This window comes from Natator depressus, chromosome 4 (genome assembly GCF_965152275.1).
Source record: "Natator depressus isolate rNatDep1 chromosome 4, rNatDep2.hap1, whole genome shotgun sequence".
NCBI classification, from domain to species: domain Eukaryota; kingdom Metazoa; phylum Chordata; order Testudines; family Cheloniidae; genus Natator; species Natator depressus.
The window spans coordinates 1,720,836-1,739,393 of record NC_134237.1 but is presented as its reverse complement, the minus strand read 5'-3'; positions in this window follow the sequence as shown (position 1 = coordinate 1,739,393).

The following is an 18,558-nucleotide window of genomic DNA, read 5'->3' as shown; positions in this document are numbered from 1 at the left end:
ATGTACCCCTGGCTGAGAACCACTGATCTAGGTGGCCTCATTGTCAAAAAGATCCCAGCAGCTCCTGGCCAGATTTAGGTGCCTATATATGGACTTAAAAGCCTAACTTTAGACACACATCCTTTCAGAAATCTCCACCCTTGCCCATAACTATAATGAAAGGCTAAGGGTGTAATTAGGTTCTGGAGGAGAGTAGGCTGGGGTCATGCTATGTAGTGTAGCATTTAGATCATTCTGCTGCTGGATAGCTTCCAGCTTGTTAGTATTTAATGAGTTCCTATCTGTTGGGCTTGAAACTGAGGCTTAAATCTTGTCTGGCCTGCTATAGTGTGTAATTGTGATACATGAAGCGGGGGGAGTAGCTCCCTTTGATGGACACCCAGCCAGCCAGTTAGCTGTAAAATCCCTCTTGGTTTGTTCTCTGCTTGCTTTACCTGTAAAGGGTTAACAAGCCCACAGATAAAAGAAAAGGAGTGGGCACCTGACCAAAAGAGCCAATGGGAAGGTAGAACTTTTTAAAATTGGGAAAGAACTTTCCCTTTGTCTGTTGTTCTCTGGGCTGAAGAGAGACGGGGCAGCAGGAATGCTGTGTAAAGTTTGAACCAGATATGAAAATCATCAGATAATATCTAGAACTACTTTTAACAATCCAAAGGTGTAAGTAGATCAGAATGTTTAGCTACAAGTGATCAGGTTTATTTCTGTTTATTTTTTAAGGCTTGCGGATCTCCTCTGTGCTAACCCCAGATGCTTTTCATAGAATTATAGAATATTAGGGTTGGAAGAGACCTCAGGAGATCATCTAGTCTAACCCCCGGCTCAAAGCAGGACCCAACACCAACTAACTCATCCCTGTCAAGGCTTTGTCAAGCCGGGCCTTAAAAACCTCTAAGGATGGAAATTCCATCACCTCCCTAGGTAACACATTCCAGTGCTTCCCCACCCTCCTAGTAAAATAGTGTTTCCTAATATTCAACCTAGACCTCCCCCACTGCAACTTGAGACCATTACTCCTTGTTCTGTCATCTGGTACCACTGAGAACTGCCTAGTTCCATCCTCTTTGGAACCCCCCTTCAGGTAGTTCAAGGCTGCTATCAAATCCCACCTCACTCTTCTCTTCTGCAGACTAAATAACCCCAGTTCCGTCAGCCTCTCCTCACATGTCATGTGCCCCAGCCCCCTAATCATTTTCATTGCCCTCCGCTGGATTCTCCAATTTGTCCACATCCCACTGGATGCAATACTCCAGGTGTGGCCTCACCAGTGCCCAAGAGAGGGAAGTAATAACTTCCCTCGATCTGCTGGCAGTGCTCCTACTAATACAGCTCAATATGCCTTTGGCCTTCTTGGCAACAAGGGCACACTGCTGACTTATATCCAGCTTCTCATCCACTGTAATCCCCAGGTCCTTTTCTGCAGAACTGCTGCTTAGCCAGTCGGTCCCCAGCCTGTAGCGGTGCTTGGGATTCTTCTGTCCTAAGTGCAGGACTCTGCACTTGTCCTTGTTGAACCTCATCAGATTTCTTTTGGTCCAATCCTTCAGTTTGTCTAGGTCATTCTGGACCCTATCCCTACCCTCCAGCGTATCTACCTCTCCTCCCAGCTTAGTGTCATCTGCGAACTTGCTGAGGGTGCAATTAATCCCATCATCCAGATCATCAATAAAGATGTTGAACAAAACTGGCCCCAGGACTGGCCCCTGGGGCACTCCGCTTGATACCAGCTGCCAACTAGACATGGAGCCATTGATCACCAGCCGTTGAGCCTGACAATCTAGCCAGCTTTCTATCCACCTTATAGTCCATTCATCCAATCCATACTGCTTTAACTTGCTGGCAAGAATATTGTGGGAGACCCTATCAGAAGACTTGCTAAAGTCAAGATATATCACATCCACCGCTTTCCCCAAATCCACAGAGCCAGTTATCTCATCACAGAATGCAATCAGGTTGGTCAGGCATGACTTGCCCTTGGTGAATCCATGTTGACTGTTCCTGATCACCTTCCTCTCCTCCAAGTGCTTCAAAATGGATTCCTTGAGGACCTGCTCCATGAGTTTGCTTGTAACCTTTAAGATGAACCCCAAAAAAGCTATTTTAGGTGCTGAATTTTTGGAATTGCTCTTTTAAAATTTAGCAAAAGTCTAAGTTCCAGATGTATTTTTTCTTTTTGTTTTTAATAAAATTTACCTTTTTTAAGAACAGGATTGGATTATTGGTGTCCTAAGAGGTTTGTGCATGTTGTTTGATTAGCTGGTAGGCACAGCTAATCTCCTTTGTTTCTTTTTCAGCTCTTCCCGGAGTGGGGGTGAAAGGGCTTGAGACTCCACAGGGAGGAACTCCCAAGTGCTCCTTCCTGGGTTAAAAGGGATTTTTTGCATGTGGGTGGTAGCAGCGTTTACCAAGCCAAGGTCAGAGAGAAGCTGCAACCTTGGGAGTGTAATACAAACCTCGAGTGGCAAGTATTAATTTTTAAAATCCTTGCGGGCCACCACTTCCTACAATTGAAGTGGCAGAGTGGGGTTTCAGCCTTGACAGTGATTAAGTGGCTATACCACTTAAGAAGGGAGCCATAATAGCCTGTTCTATGATGACCCCCTACCCATCATTCCCTCCCTCTCTTTACTTTGTGTATCACCACTCACTCTATACCTTCCACCACCTCCAGTCCCAATCACTGATTGTCCTCACCACCCATGCTCCCATGCAGTCCTGTCCCTGGCAGCTGTCTCTCTGCCTGAGCTCCCCAGTGATGTTCCTCTGCCATTCAGAAAACAAAATGGTCATTTCATCCATGTCACAATGGCCACAATCAAACTCTTGGGGTGTATCTGCGGTTGCTACGATATATTTACTCAGGGCCGTGAAGGACAGCAAGGCCTCTCCATTTGCATGTCTGATGGATAGCCCTGGGTGAGTCATTGGCAATGACATCACCACAGATGCTCAGGCCCTGATAAGTCAGCTGCTCATTTGGACTCTCCCATTCTACCCACAGTCTCACGGCATTGATTTATTAGACATGTGTTGCTAGTTTAATGACGGTCATTTTCTGCCGCATCAGGGGGTGGAACAAGGGAGCTCCAGAACTCAGAGCAGGAGTCCCTGCAGCTCAGGGCTGGATGTAGCCTCCCCATTAGTGGGTGCTCTACACTAAAGTCTAGTGTACATTTGTGGGGTAGGGAGGGCCAAAGTCACAGGCCAGCGTCCTTCTCTTCCTCCTCCTCTCCCCCACACCAAGGGGGTACCAACCCCTCACAGCAGCATCCTCTAATCCCAGCCCAGCATAGAATCATAGAATATTGGGGTTGGAAGGGACCTTAGGAGGTCATCGAGTCCAACCCCCTGCTCAAAGAAGGACGAATCCCCAACTAAATCAAGCATGGAGGGGATGCCTGGTGGATGGAGGAGCTGGAGAGTGAGCCTGCCCCACACTCACAGGGCTGGGCCTGGCTCCACACTCCCGGTGTTGAGACCTGGTGCACGGGGATGCACCGCCATTCAGGTTTAGCCCAGCCACCCCTGGAGGGGGCAGTCAGGTCAAACCCGAGTGGTGCTGTGATCTGGTGCGTCGGTTCACAGCCCTACTCACTCAGTTGGCTTGGGGACCCCCCATCATGACAGAGGTGGGCCAGGCCAAAGCTGAAATGGGGCCCCTATGCCAGTGCCCCAAGTGCACAGTGATTAACCGGGGCCTGATTTCCGTGGGTACAATTGCATCCCTGGACCCTGGCTAAAGCCACCTACTTGAGCTAAAGCTTGCGTGCAGAGCTTTACATACAGCAGGTCCAGCCAGAGGCCTCCAGTACTCTTGAAAACTAGTTCTCTGCCTTCTGGTAGGTGGCCATGCACATCCATATTGCTTCTTAAGTAGCAGCCTCTTGCACCTGTGAGCAAAGAAATGAAGCAATGGATGGTACCCTAAGGAGAAAAGGGCACAGTGTATGTTTAACACTCTCCGCATGAAGAACAGGGATTAGTAGTGAGCCTCACTCAAAGCACTGCCAGCAGTGCCCTGACGCCAGATTGCTGACTCTTCTCTTTCCATTGTGAAACAAACTTCAATACAGTGAGAGGCATAAAGTTATCCTAAGAGGAACCCCCAAATCATATGGAGATAATGACTTTAGGCGGCATGTGCATGCATGTATCGGAACCTGCCCCGATGGTCTTGGCATTTCAAGATCAGCTGGATGTTTTTTCAGCATGTATGTCATCCAAACTGGCAGTGACATCTCTGTGGGACCACCAACCTGACATGTCTGCTATTCTTTGGGACCCCATAGCCTCTCTGCCATTCATTTGTTCGAAGGGTGTTCTCTGTAGGACAGCCAGTATCTTGATCAACACTGGGCTCCCCCTTGCTGGACTCCCACAGCTGCATTGCGTAAGAATGAAACAGGAGAGCAGTGCTGCTTACAGAGACAGCCACCTGGCTAGAAACTAACTGTCTGCCTGAGACTTGGCCTTTCGTTTGCTCTCGCTCACGAGTTTTGGACTGAGTCTTGGGGTGGGCTCTTCCTGTCACCTGCCCACTGCTTACAAGAAATCTCTTAATTCTGAGAAGGGCTGCTTGACTAATTACACCTCATTTGCTCAGGGAGCCCAAGGGCTCATATTAGAAAGAGAGATAGGAGGTAACCTAAGGAGGAGCATCTCATATTCCAGGGCTTCCTGAAACCAAAACAGGTCTCCTTCCCCAACACCGAGATCCATTCTGTTTAATGATTCATTGGCATTAGCTACTTCCAACTCTCTAGTTAATAGCCCTTTGGCTGAAACAGCTTCTCCAGTTCCCTCATCTGAGTCTCTTCCTGAAACACATTCTCTAGCCTCACAGTCTCTTTCTAGCCTTTAAAACGACCAGCTTTCTACCTGCTGATCCCAAATCATCCCTGTTAGGTACTTGCATACCATAATCAATCCCCTCTAGGTTGATCTCGAATGTGGTATTCTCTCTGGCTCAGTCATGAAGAATGATGAAGTCACTATTCAGAGTCATTCATTTGGCTTTATCAATTACTCAACTAGCCATAGGAATGGCTAATGGCACGCACAGGACCCCTTGTCTCAGAATGTGATGATATAACTAAGCCTAGTTCATAGGCATGGAATTACTTCCTGGTATTTCTCTAAGGAAGCTGTTAGATATCAGAATTCAAACACAAACAACTTTTCATGTGAGACTGTTAACAGGCCAAGACAGAATGAACCGAATGAATACAACCTACGCCATCTCGCCCCATGTAAATTACAGGATGATAGAAATGCTGAGTTTATTACCAGTTTTCCCTTACGTAGGCAAAATTCCCATTGGGCCCACTTATTATTGCTGATAATAGTTATTTTATTTCTCTTCTGGTAGTGTTCACAGTAGACTGGGCATTAGGATAGGGATGGTTAACAGGAAGTATGGGCTGGATGAATGTACTATAAGGTGGGTAGAAAGTTGGCTAGATTGTCGGGCTCAACGGGTAGTGATCAATGGCTCCATGTCTAGTTGGCAGCCGGTGTCAAGTGGAGTGCCCCAGGGGTCGGTCCTGGGGCCGGTTTTGTTCAAAATCTTCATAAATGATCTGGAGGATGGTGTGGATTGCACTCTCAGCAAATTTGCAGATGATACTAAACTGGGAGGAGTGGTAGATACGCTGGAGGGCAGAGAGAGGATACAGAGGGACCTAGACAAATTGGAGGATTGGGTCAAAAGAAACCTGATGAGGTTCAATAAGGATAAGTGCAGGGTCCTGCACTTAGGACGGAAGAACCCAATGCACAGCTACAGACTAGGGACCGAATGGCTAGGCAGCAGTTCTGCGGAAAAGGACCTAGGGGTTACAGTGGACGAGAAGCTGGATATGAGTCAGCAGTGTGCCCTTGTTGCCAAGAAGGCCAATGGCATTTTGGGATGTATAAGTAGGGGCATAGCGAGCAGATCGAGGGACGTGATCGTTCCCCTCTATTCGACATCTGGAGTACTGTGTCCAATTTTGGGCCCCACACTACAAGAAGGATGTGGATAAATTGGAGAGAGTCCAGCGAAGGGCAACAAAAATGATTAGGGGTCTGGATCACATGACTTATGAGGAGAGGCTGAGGGAACTGGGATTGTTTAGTCTGCAGAAGAGAAGAATGAGGGGGGATTTGATAGCTGCTTTCAACTACCTGAGAGGTGGTTCCAGAGAGGATGGTTCTAGACTATTCTCAGTGGTAGAAGAGGACAGGAGAAGGAGTAATGGTCTCAAGTTGCAGTGGGGGAGGTTTAGGTTGGATATTAGGAAAAACTTTTTCACTAGGAGGGTGGTGAAACACTGGAATGCGTTACCTAGGGAGGTGGTGGAATCTCCTTCCTTGGAAGTTTTTAAGGTCAGGCTTGACAAAGCCCTGGCTGGGATGATTTGATTGGGGATTGGCCCTGCTTTGAGCAGGGGGTTGGACTAGATGACCTCCTGAGGTCCCTTCCAACCCTGATATTCTATGATTCTATGATTCTATGAATTCACACGAAGTGCAGGATGCCCTGAATAGGGATGATTTTCATGGCTTTCATTTTGGCAAAGGCCATTTTTCACTAGACTGGAGATCCCAGAAGACTGCACATTGGCTCAGCAAAAGGTGACATCAGAAAGAAACAAATCGTTCTGGTTTCAGACGAGCCGGATTTTGCAGCGCCAGCAGAATCTGCTCACCCTCTCCTTGGTATTCCCTGACCATGTGCCTCCTATGCCAGTAGGACACCCAGTCAGTCATTCCATCCATGTCAACCCCCTCAGGCTGTGACGGGGGTGCACCGATGTGTGTGTCTGTACCCTTCCTCAGGGCCTGCCCATACAACACAACTAAGCCCTCCGTGTGTGTGTCTCTTTGGTTTATAGGCACAGGTGAATCACTGGTAAGGACATCACGGAAGGAAATCAGACCTTGATAATTCAGCTAGTACCTTAGACTCTTCCATTAGGCCCCATGGTATTTCTGAAATTTATTTGTAAGATGTGTGTTGCTTGTGTAACGGCCACCAGTTTCAATCTGCAGGAAGATGCTGGAGGGACTTTGTTTCACTCAAACAGGCATGTGGTCTAGTGGTTACAGCAAAGGGCTTGGAGTCATAACTACTGGTTTCTAGTCCCAGAGCTACCACTGATTCACAGGAGGATTTTGGGCAAGCCACTTAACCTCTCTGTGCCTCAGTTTCCTAATCTATAGTTGTGACGTTCCCCTGGTGTTACCTGGACCGGTGATCTGCTAGGTCACCCCAATCCTTGACTCTGGGAGCCAGCCTTACCTTGCTCTGCTGTGAGAACCCCCACTCCTGGGCTGTTCATGCACAGTCTCTGGCATGGAAGCTGCTCCTTGGATTGTGCAACCAAATGACACTAGCCAATATCTCCAGTCCCAGACACAACCCTAGGAACCTCCATCTTGCAGTGTCCCTTTACACCCGCTGGACGCTGCAAGCTTAGATGAGTTCGTCAATTTAACAAAGAAATTGATACCTACCAAGCTTGTTATCCCAAGGGGAGTCTCTGACGTGCTTCAAACCAAATGCACTGCTTCACGTAGAATAAACAAACAGATTTATTAACTACAAAGATAGATTTTAAGTGATTATAAGTCAAAGCACAAGGTCGGATCTGGTCAAATGAAATAAAAGCAAAACACATTCTAAGATGATCTTAACACTTTCAGTGCCCTTACACTTAGATGCTTCTCACCACAGGCTGGCTGGTTGCTCTTCAGCCAGGCTCTCCCCTTTGATCAGTGCTTCAGTCACTTGGTGTGGTGTCTGTCGATGTAGGTGGAAGAGAGAGGAAGAGCATGGCCAATGTCTCTCCCTTTTATCGGGTCCTTTCTTCACTCTTGGCTTTGCCTCCCCCTTCAGAGTCAGGTGAGCATTACCTCATCGCAGTTCCAAGCTGACAAAAGGAATGGGGGTGACTCACTTGAGAGTCTAACAGATCATTTTGTTGTTGCCTAGGCCAGCGTCCTTTATTGCTGTGCAGCTGGGCTGGGTTTGTCCCATCCATGCCCTGGTGAGGTTTGAACTGCCTCTCTGTTCTTGGAGAGTTTTCGCCTGGGCTTGCTTTAAGCCAGAAGGATACATTTTCAGCCTCATAACTATTAAATTATAACCTATAACCTTACTATAACATTACTGTAACAATTACTATAACAACCATGCTCACTGCATCATGAGCCTTCCGAAGACACCCAACATGACAAAATTTGCATTGGATACCACACAATCATTTTATAAAGATGAACATGTGGGGTGCAGGGTGTTCCCCCAAGGTTTTAAGCCTGCCGCCCATTAATTTCATTTGGTGATCCCTCGTTCTTATATTATGGGAACAAGTAAATAACTTTTCCTTATTCACCTTCTCCACGCTGCTCATGATTTGATATACCACTATCATATCCCCCCTTAGTCTCCTCTTTTCCAAGCTGAAAAGTCCTGGCCTCTTTAATCTCTCCTCATATGGCACCCATTCCAAACCCCTAATCATTTTAGTTGCCTTTCTTTGAACCTTTTCTAATGCCAGTATATCTTTATTGAGATGAGGAGACCACATCTGTATGCAGTATTCAAGATGTGGGCGTACCATGGATTTATATAAGGGCAATAAGATATTCCCCGTCTTATTCTCTATCCCTTTTTTAATGATTCCTAACATCCCATTTCCTTTTTTGACTGTCGCTGCACACTGCGTAGACGTCTTCAGAGAACTATCCACGATGACTCCAAGATCTTTCTCCTGATTAGTTGTAGCTAAATTAGCCTCCATCATATTGTATGTATAGTTGGGGTTATTTTTTCCAATGTGCGTTACTTTACATTTATCCACATTCAATTTCATTTGCCATTTTGTTGCCCAAACACTTACTTTTGCGAGATCTTTTTGAAGTTCTTCACAGTCTGCTTTGGTCTTAACTATCTTGAGCAGTTTAGTATCACCTGCAAAGTTTGCCACCTCACTGTTTACCCCTTTCTCCAGATCATTTATGAATAAGTTGAATAGGATTGGTCCTAGGACTGACCTTTGGGGAACACCACTAGTTACCCCTCTCCATTCTGGAAATTTACCATTTATTCCTACCCTTTGTTCCCTGTCTTTTAACCAGTTCTCAATCCATGAAAGGACCTTCCTTCTTATGCCATGACAACTTAATTTACATAAGAGCCTTTGGTGAGGGATCTTGTCAAAGGCTTTCTGGAAATCTAAGTACACTATGTCTACTGGACCCCCCTTGTCCACATGTTTGTTGACCCCCTCAAAGAGCACTAATAGATTAGTAAGACATGATCTCCCTTTAGAGAAACCATGTTGACTTTTGCACAACAATTTATGTTCATCTATGTGTCTGACAATATTATTCTTTACTCTTGTTTCCACTAATTTGCGCGGTACTGACGTTAGACATACCGGTCTGTTATTACCGGGATCACCTCTAGAGCCCTTTTTAAATATTGGCAGTACATTAACTATCTTCCAGTCATTGGGTACAGAAACTGATTTAAAGGACAGGTTACAAACCATAGTTAATAGTTCTTCAATTTCACATTTGAATTCTTTCAGAACTCTTGGGTGAATGCCATCTGGTTCTGGTGACTTGTTACTGTTAAGTTTATCAATTAATTCCAAAACCTTCTCTAGTGACACTTCAATCTGTGACAATTCCTCAGATTTGTCACCTACAAAAGACGGCTCACGTTTGGGAATCTCCCCAACATCCTCAGCCGTCAAGACTGAAGTAAAGAATTTATTTACTTGTTACTTTACGTAGCTTCTATTTCCTTTTGCTTTGCTACTGGTGGAGTTCAGTTGCTAGTGACACTAGAAATGATCAGTCTCTTCTGGATGTCACACTATTGTGTAGATTTCTGTTTTCCAAACAGCGGGGACTTTTAGCACTTTGGGACAGATTCACAAAAAAGAGAAGAGTTTCCTGTTTGGAGTCTCTGGGTTGCCCATTGCTGTGGCATCTGAGTGTCTTCCACACAGAAGAGATTGGCACCAGCAAACTGCCTAGTGGATGTCATGGGATTATCTTGTTCTTTTCATGTTATAGAAGGCTCTCTTTGCAAATATGCCAAACTTCAGATGACATCACTGCATGGAGTCCCCCCTTTCTGCACTCCTTTTCTCCCCGCATTCCTAACAAGCGTTTAAATGTATTTTCCCCTTTTACTTGCTGAGGGGACTAATTTTTAACAGTCCCATTCACTGGCCATTCAAGGTGAGAAGTTTTGACACCACTTAGACATACAGGACCAGATTTTCAAAGTTGTGCAGTTGCCGGCAGGCATTTGCTCTTGGGTCTCTTATGCAGCCAAATACCTTGCATGCATGCAAAATATGGTATTTGCATACACACATAACCAGCTGGAGGCCTTGCTGGCCATGCATGCACATAAATATCTTTCTTGATGCCTGCGTGAAGAATGGGCATGTACCTCATTTTGAAAGTCCGACTCCCATTCCCTGTGCGTATTCACTGCTACTCCTGTTTATGCACAAGTAACAATAGTAGAAGGGGAATAGTAGTTCAGAAATATAACAAGATGTTCATGATCACATGTAATAATAGGATAATAAGACCAGTATTATGTAAGTGGCATGATAATGGGACATAATGCAGTACTGTAATAGGATAATAGGGCCAGGGAAATAGGATTATGATCATTAACATCTCAGCGAGAAGTTGAATCCCACACCATATGGCCTCCTAGTGAGCAGCTTGAGAATTATGGGGGATTGCTGCTAATATTTGCTTTCCACATAGGGGCTTACACTTTAGATAACCCAATGAATCTAAATGCAACTCCGGCTCAACTCTTCTCAGGGTTGTGACAGGGTGAACCAGGCCCAGAGACCCATCTCCCACCACACCCTGTCCCAGAAAGAAGCAGTAGATATGAGTCCTTCAGGCAGCCTAGAGTGGGGGCAAGGAAGCCGCAATCAGGGAGAGGCAGCAGGAAAGCAGCCAATCCGGACCCACCAGGCTATTATAAAAGGAGCTGCAGTCAGTTGCTGCCTGGAGTCTGAGGAGTGAGATTAAGCTAACCTCAAAGAGGGGACTGAAGACCCCAAAGAAGATAAGTAATTTACTGAACATTGAACTGTGATACACCCCCAGAAGGGGATCTGAACTGTTTAGCGACTTTACTGGTAGGCTGGGATCAGAGAGAGGGCAAAAATATTGTCTTCATGGAGGGAGCCCTGTGGTCATGACCCCAGGGTTACCACTTTTGACATGCAAAAAATTGGCACCCCCTCCTCTCCCACACACACACAGCAACCCAACCCCCCTGTCACAGAGTGTGGGGGAGTCAGGGCCCTGCACCCCCCACTTCCTGCAATTCACTGTGACTCTCACCCAGCCAGTAAAACAGGTGGTTTATTAGATGACAGGAATACAGTCCAAAACAGAGCTTGCAGGTACAGAAAACAGGACCCCTCAGTCAGGTCCATCTTGTGGGGTAGGGAGCCCAGACCCCGGTTCTGGGCCCTCCTCTGTTTCCCCAGCCAGCTCTAAGCTGAACCCCACTCCAGCCCCTCCTCTGGCCTTTGTCTCTTTCCTGGGCCAGGAGGCCACGTGATCTCTTTGTTCTCCATAGGGTGACCAGACAGCAAATGTGAAAAATCGGGACAGGAGGTGGTGGGGGCAGGAGGGAATAGGAGCCTATGTAAGAAAAAGACCCAAAAATTGGGACTGTCCGTATAACATCGGGACATCTGGTCACCCTAGTTCTCCAACACCTTCAGTTGGCACCTTGCAGGGAAGGGGCCCAGGCCATCAGTTGCCAGGAGACAGGGTGTTGGCCATTCTCTGTGCAGACACCCTCACACTGGGCCCCTAGGTCTCTGCAACAAGCACACACCCTTATCCCACCACCTAGCTACTTAAGAAATAAATAGGGGAAACTGAGACACACACATACTGTATTCAGAGAAAACATTCCCACTTTGTCACACCCCCAGCCACATCTCATTTAAGCAGGGTTTTGCCCTATACCCAGGGGTGTTTGGATAACAGGCTGAGCCGGAACAGTGTTAAGAGTGGCCTTAACTGTGGGTCCCAGCTGACTTATAGAGGCTCATTGCAGAGCGAGTGTAGAGAGGCAATGGCAGCTCACCCTGAACTCATGGCATGTGAGTGGGTCTGGTCAGGTCAGGCTGAGCCTTTAGAGCAAACTCACATCATGCCCTCAAGCCAGTCTCTGCCGCCACGCGGGCTATAAACTTACTTCTGCTTCACTAAGGAGGGCTGCGGGTCTCATGTAAATGCCTGACTCCAGGAGCAGGGGCATTAAGCAGAACACCCGATATTGCAAAGCCCATGATCAAATTGCAAGTGCTGGCAACACTGCGCACAGTGGAGGGGACAACCTGGCCTGGCTAGGGGAGAGAGAGGAGTGGGGCAGTGAAGAGCAGGAGGCACGGGGACAGAGAGGGGAAGGTTTGCCTTGACGTATGGGAAGTAGGGAGAGGGCGAAGCCTGCCTCTGACTGTAGCATTCCTGCTCTCTCCACCTCTCTAGCTACTGTGGGTCCCCGCCCCACTGCGCATCACACTGTTTCCCCTCTCACAGCTAGTTCACTTCCTCGCCTTCATCCTTAACCCTGCCCCAGCCATGTGGTGCAGTCACCCCTCATGACTGGAGCTGTGGGGAAATCTCCAGCCCTGGTTCCTGATTAATGAGATTTTGAAGGATTGAGGGAAGCAGCCCCAGGTTCACACAACTCAAATCAAAAGGGAAAGTCCTGCCCTGTGGCATTGTCCTCTCACTCAGACAACCTGAATGCTGCCTCAGATTATGCAGTTGTGTTCAGCATGTGAAGACAGCCACTCTGATTCTAATCCTGCTCACGTGGCAGAAAAACTTGACTGGAGCTGCACTGATAAAGCCACGTGAGAGCAAAGTCAAGCCCAGATAAGTAACTTCTTCTGCCACTAATAGGAAACCTCCTGCAAGCAAAGACATTGCATTCACCCCCCACCCCTCCCCGCCGCCTCAGATCAAGGTGCGATGGAGCACTCTCTTCACACACAGAGATAATTCATTCAAGCTACTGAGAGAAGATATTGGACAGGTATTTTTTATTTTAAAAAAGAAAAGAAAAATAGAAATAGCAACACAATCCAACCAATATCTTGGCACAATGTTTACAGCAGTGTCTGCTAGGGGCATTCAAAGGCAAAAATCAATTAAGCATTTTATTCTCATGCTAAATTTTGCTTTTAAAACAAACGCTTGCAAAAGAAAACAACTCCAGTATTTCGGAAAGACCCTTATCTAGCGATAGTACTTATGCTGCCCCCATTACTGTAGCATCCAAGCATCCCATGGTCCAGCCTCACAATGCCCCTGGGGCAGAGCAGTGCTATTATCCCCTTTTAATAGAGCGGCTAAGGGACTTGCTCAAGATCACACAAGAAGTCTGTGATAAAGCAGGGAATTGAAATAGTGTGTCCATCTTGTTTGCTCAGATATATGGCCCTGCTGCATGGGCAGAAGCAGCCTTCTCTTGTGTTTAGCATTTGTCGGAATAGACATTACTGGGCCAAATTCACACCTGCTGCCACTTGGCTGGGGTCAGTAAGATGAGTTTGGCCCAAAGCCTTTTATCTAAGGAGTTCATTTCCTAGTGGCCAGATTTTTCAGAGAGCTCCATTCCACTCTAGGCACCTAAATGCAGTAGTTGACTTTTCAAAAGCACCCAGGACCCACAATTGTCTTCCAGTGAGGTTGGTTGTGTGGCCCAGTGGGTAGGCTATTCTGGACTAAGGAAACCAGGGTCAAATTCCCAACTCTGCCATAGACTAGCTGGGTGATCTTTGATAAGTCACAGCCCCTCTGTGCCTCAGTTTCCCCATCTGTAAAATGGGGATAATGATTCTGATCTCCTTTGTCAGGTGCTTTGAGATCTCTGGATGAAAGGCATTAGTTAGAGCTGGTCAGGGATTTCTCAACAATGTGGTTTTTCCTCTGAAAAATATTGATTGGTCCAAACTGAAACTGCAAAACAGAACTAGTTTAACAAGTTTCCAGATCGTGGAGAGGAGGGGTGGGGGGACAAAAAAAAAAGTGAAATCAAAATGAAAGAGGGTTTTTTTTTGTTTGGGAAGTGTTAGGAAAAAAAGTCAAGTCAAATCAAAATAAAAAGTTTCCATTGAGCCAAACTTGGGGGTGGGGGCGGAATCTGTTTTGTTTGCAAAAGTTGTTGAGATTTCGGCTTTTTGTTCTGATCTGGGGTGGGAAAAAATTTCAAACACTTGAAAATTTTCCTGGGACAGGAAAACCATTGCGCTCCCCAGCTCTAGCACTATGCTTCATTGTTCTCGGTGGGGGCTGCTGGGCACAGAGCCCTTTTGAGAGTCTGGCCACTGCATTTAGGTGCCTAGATGTCCACTTAGGCCAGATTCGTTAGTCTGGCTAGAACTGCAAATCTCAAGGATCCCCACAAAGGCTGCATTAAAAGTGAACCTCTTGGAATAAGGAGAGAGGAAAGGCAGCTCCTAAATTTTAACCCTCCTGACCTTTCCCCCAGGTAATCTCACTAGCACTATTACTTAGTGTGTCATGCATGGATCCACTGGAAAAACTGATTCATTAAAATCAAACTATATGTATCTATATACAGCTCTGTTTCTCTCTAATACAGGGTCTTAAGCACATCAGTGGCAGCATGCTGATCAGGTCAGCTTTACAGGATTCGGGGAGTCCCAGGGCAGCTCTTACATATGCAGCCGTTTAGGCCTGGTCTACACTGGGAGGGGAGGGGGGGAAAATCTATCTAGGTTATGCAAATTCAGCTACGTGAATAACGTACTTGGACCTACTCACCGCGGTGTCTTCACCACGGTGAGTCGACTGCTGCCACTCCCCCGTCGACTCTGCCGGCGCCTCTCGCGGTGCTGGAGTACAGGAGTCGGCGGGAGAGTGCTCGGGGCTCGATTTATCACGTCTAGACTAGACACGATAAATTGACTCCCGCTGGATCGATCGCTGACATACGAGACATACCCTTAGAGAGACAATAAAATCCCCCAGAGAGCCTATAGACATTTACTGCAACTGCGGGGCATTAATCCTGGGAGCTGCTGGAGAAGCACCCAGTAATAATAGCCTCTCATTTTTTTCTTAACAAAGAGAAGGGAAATTAGAAAATGCAGACATCAGAGAGTAGGGCTGGAGGAGTGAAAGAGACAAAGCTCCCTTTGACGAATTAATTGCCTTCACTGTTGTCTTACATCCTGCTAAACAGGGAGGCAAATATTTCAAAGTTAATTGGGATGGACAAGATTTCTGTAAAAGGGAGCAATTGCATAGAGAGGTATAAGAATGTAAAGCAGAATGGCATACAAGGGCATCCGGGATATTGCTGTATTGAATAATGCACCGTATTGGTGGCCATGTCAGCCCCAGGATATTAGAGAGACAAGGTGGGGGAGGTAATATCTTTCATTGGACCAACTTCTGTTGGTGAGAGACAGACAAGCTTCTGAGACACACAGAGCACTTCTTCAGCTCTGGGAAAAGTACATGAGGAAGAGGAAAGCTTGGTTCTCTCATCAACTGAAGTTGGTCCTGTAAAAGATATCACTTCACTAGGGTGACCAGATGTCCCGATTTTATAGGGACAGTCCCGATTTTTGGGTCTTTCTTATATAGGCTCCTCCCCACCCCCTGTCTGGTCACCCTACATCTCACCCACCTTTGTCTCTCTGTGTTCAATGACACACACAGGTACTTGTAATGAAGAAAATACTCTTCAGCCAGACTGAAATTTTCAACTGCCCTAAAAAAGCCACCCAGTACATGGTACTTACAGCAAAGAGACAGCTAGGACTTACCTAAAGGGAGAAGGCATTGGGTTGTGCTGAGAGGGCGTTATCAGACTGGAGGGAGAAGCTCAAGGATCGGTCTTGGGACCAATCTTAATCAATATTTGTATTAGTGACCTTGGGACAGGAAGTAGGAGTGTGCTAATGAAGTTTGCTGATGATACAAAGGTAGGATGCATTGTCAATACAGAGCAGGATGGGAATTTTATACACAAGGATCTGGATGCAGCATGTTGGCACAGGTCACTTGCCAGGATTAGCAGGGTCTCACTTAATCATTTCCCTGCGATTGTGGTGGGCCTCAGGCACTGGTGCACTTAAGTCCCTCCTGGTCTTTGCCTGTGACACATGATAGTCTAGTCTCCAGAGGGCTGGAACACTTTGGTCTTAATTCAGTTGTTGGGTTTAGTGTGCAGTGCTGGTGGCTCTGTTCTGCAGGAGGTCACACTAGATGATCTGGTGGTCCCTTCTGGTCTTAAACTCTCTGACCCGTTATCAAACACACTATGTAGCCAGAACTCCCACTGATCTGGCGCTTGGTCCATTTGTCTTGCTTAGTTAATTAATGTTTGGACGTTGCTTTGAACATAAAAACGGCCACAGAAAAGGCTGGTACATTTCTCAAATACACGTGTTACATGGTCACATGGGCCTCGTCCTACACACTATGTAGCCAGAACTCCCACTGATCTGGCGCTTGGTCCATTTGTCTTGCTTGGTTAATTAATGTTTGGACGTTGCTTTGAACATAAAAACGGCCTCCTTCCTTGTGCCTGATATGGTGTGTAGTGCTCAGTCTCTCCAACAGCACAACTTCCTCCCACAGCTCCTGACATCCACACCCACCTGACTGACTGGGAGGCTTTTAACTAGTTTCAGCCAGCCCCTGATTGGCTTCAGGTGTCCCAATCAACCTAGCATTCTCCCTGCCTTCTGGAAAGTTCTTAATTGGCCCCAGGTGTCTTAACAGACCTAGAGCAGCTGCCATTTCACTTATCCTGGTACCAGGGATTTGTTTAGCCCGGAGCTAATATATCTATCTCCCACTACTTTTCTATAGCCATCTGGCCTTGCCCCGTCACACTATACTGATATAATTATATGCCAATAAACTTGCCTGAGTCTGCAGAGAGCCTGAGACAATAGCTCAGAAAGGGGGAACTGTTCCTAGTGTAACTGATGTAGCAACATCGGCCTGAGTCTGCAGGCTGCCTTAGACAATAGCTCTGAGATGGGGCAGCCTTGCGTGTAACCAATGCCGCAACATTTGACTGAGTCTTCAAGCAGTCTGAAACAATAGCTCTGAGAAGAGGACGTGCATTAGCTCCAAGACCCACAGTTTTGGGGAGCCTTCCAACATCAGCCCAGCAGAGGACTGTGCGTGTAGGAGGAGAGGAAGATTGCAGCAGACCCAGCTCATCCCAACACATCCATCCTGGCTGCTGGGGTAAGTGTTGGGCCTCCTCTGCAGCTGCTACTCCCTCTCCAGGGGAAGACAGGATGCCTCCTGCTGTTTGTTTGGGGAGAAGCCGCCACTGCTGCTCCGCGAGGGAGCCCTGCTGCTACCATTTCATATGGGGAGCGGGGCCATGGAGACCTCATGACATGGTGTGCCTAGGGCTCCAATTGCCTTAACCTAATCCTGATTGAAGTGAGGGGCAGAACTGCCCCTGCCATCAGTGAGGGGAGAGGGGGGCCCTATGCTAGCTTACACACAGCTCAGAATGCAGCGTGTTGGCAAAGGGCTTAGTTACAGAGCGTAATATTTAGGACCTATGGGAGGTGTCACACTGCCTGGAGGGGCTCACGACCCCAGGGCAGACTGTCCACAAGCAGGGCAGACACCCCAAACTGGGTGTATGGTCTATAATTAGATTTCACCATCCCAGGAACCACTGTGAACTCTGAGGTCACTGTAACAATCTTACCATGGAGACGCAGACAATCCCCTTGGGCACTCCAGTCTATCTTCCCACCCAGGCTAGCTGGGTGTGCTGATTGTTGGTTGCCATACACCAAAGATCACAAAACATTCAGGTTGCTCCCAGGCCCAAGAGACCATTCCCTTACCCCAGGTCAATTGGTATGTCAGATCTCACCCCAAAGACAAGACTTTTAGCCAATCCTCTAGTAAACTATCTAAGGACTTCTTAACGGAAACAAGAAATGAGCGCTATTACCAGGTTAAGTTAGGGCAAACATATATACACAGATGAGTTAGTCTGGAGTTTCAAAAGGGGACAGAGTTGTAGCAACTTGTCAGCTCTGAATGTCTTTTCGGGCTAACCCAGGTTGAGGCTGGGGACCTCTGCCTCTGTTCGTAGCTCCAGCCCTGTCACAGTCCAAATAGTAAAAGATGAAAAATTTTCAGTCAGCTATTTTTATTTCCTTGTTCCAGAATTCAAGCTGATGGGACGAGCCCTTTGGCACGTAGCCCCTTCATGGCTGTGAGGAGGCAATTAATAGAGTCTCTATATTATGATGTCCCACAATGGCCATTTAGTTTGATGGGCAGGAGATGATCCCTCCTGACTGGGTTCACAGTTTCAGAGCAAACATTTTTTACATTTACCAAAGGAAAAACAAAGATTACTTCAATGGGAATGGACTAGTGGCATCAGTTGGAGAAGTGAAGCCAACACTGGGTATTTTTGAACATCCCACCATAGACATTTAACATTATGCATCCAGTAAGAAAAATGCCAGAATCAAA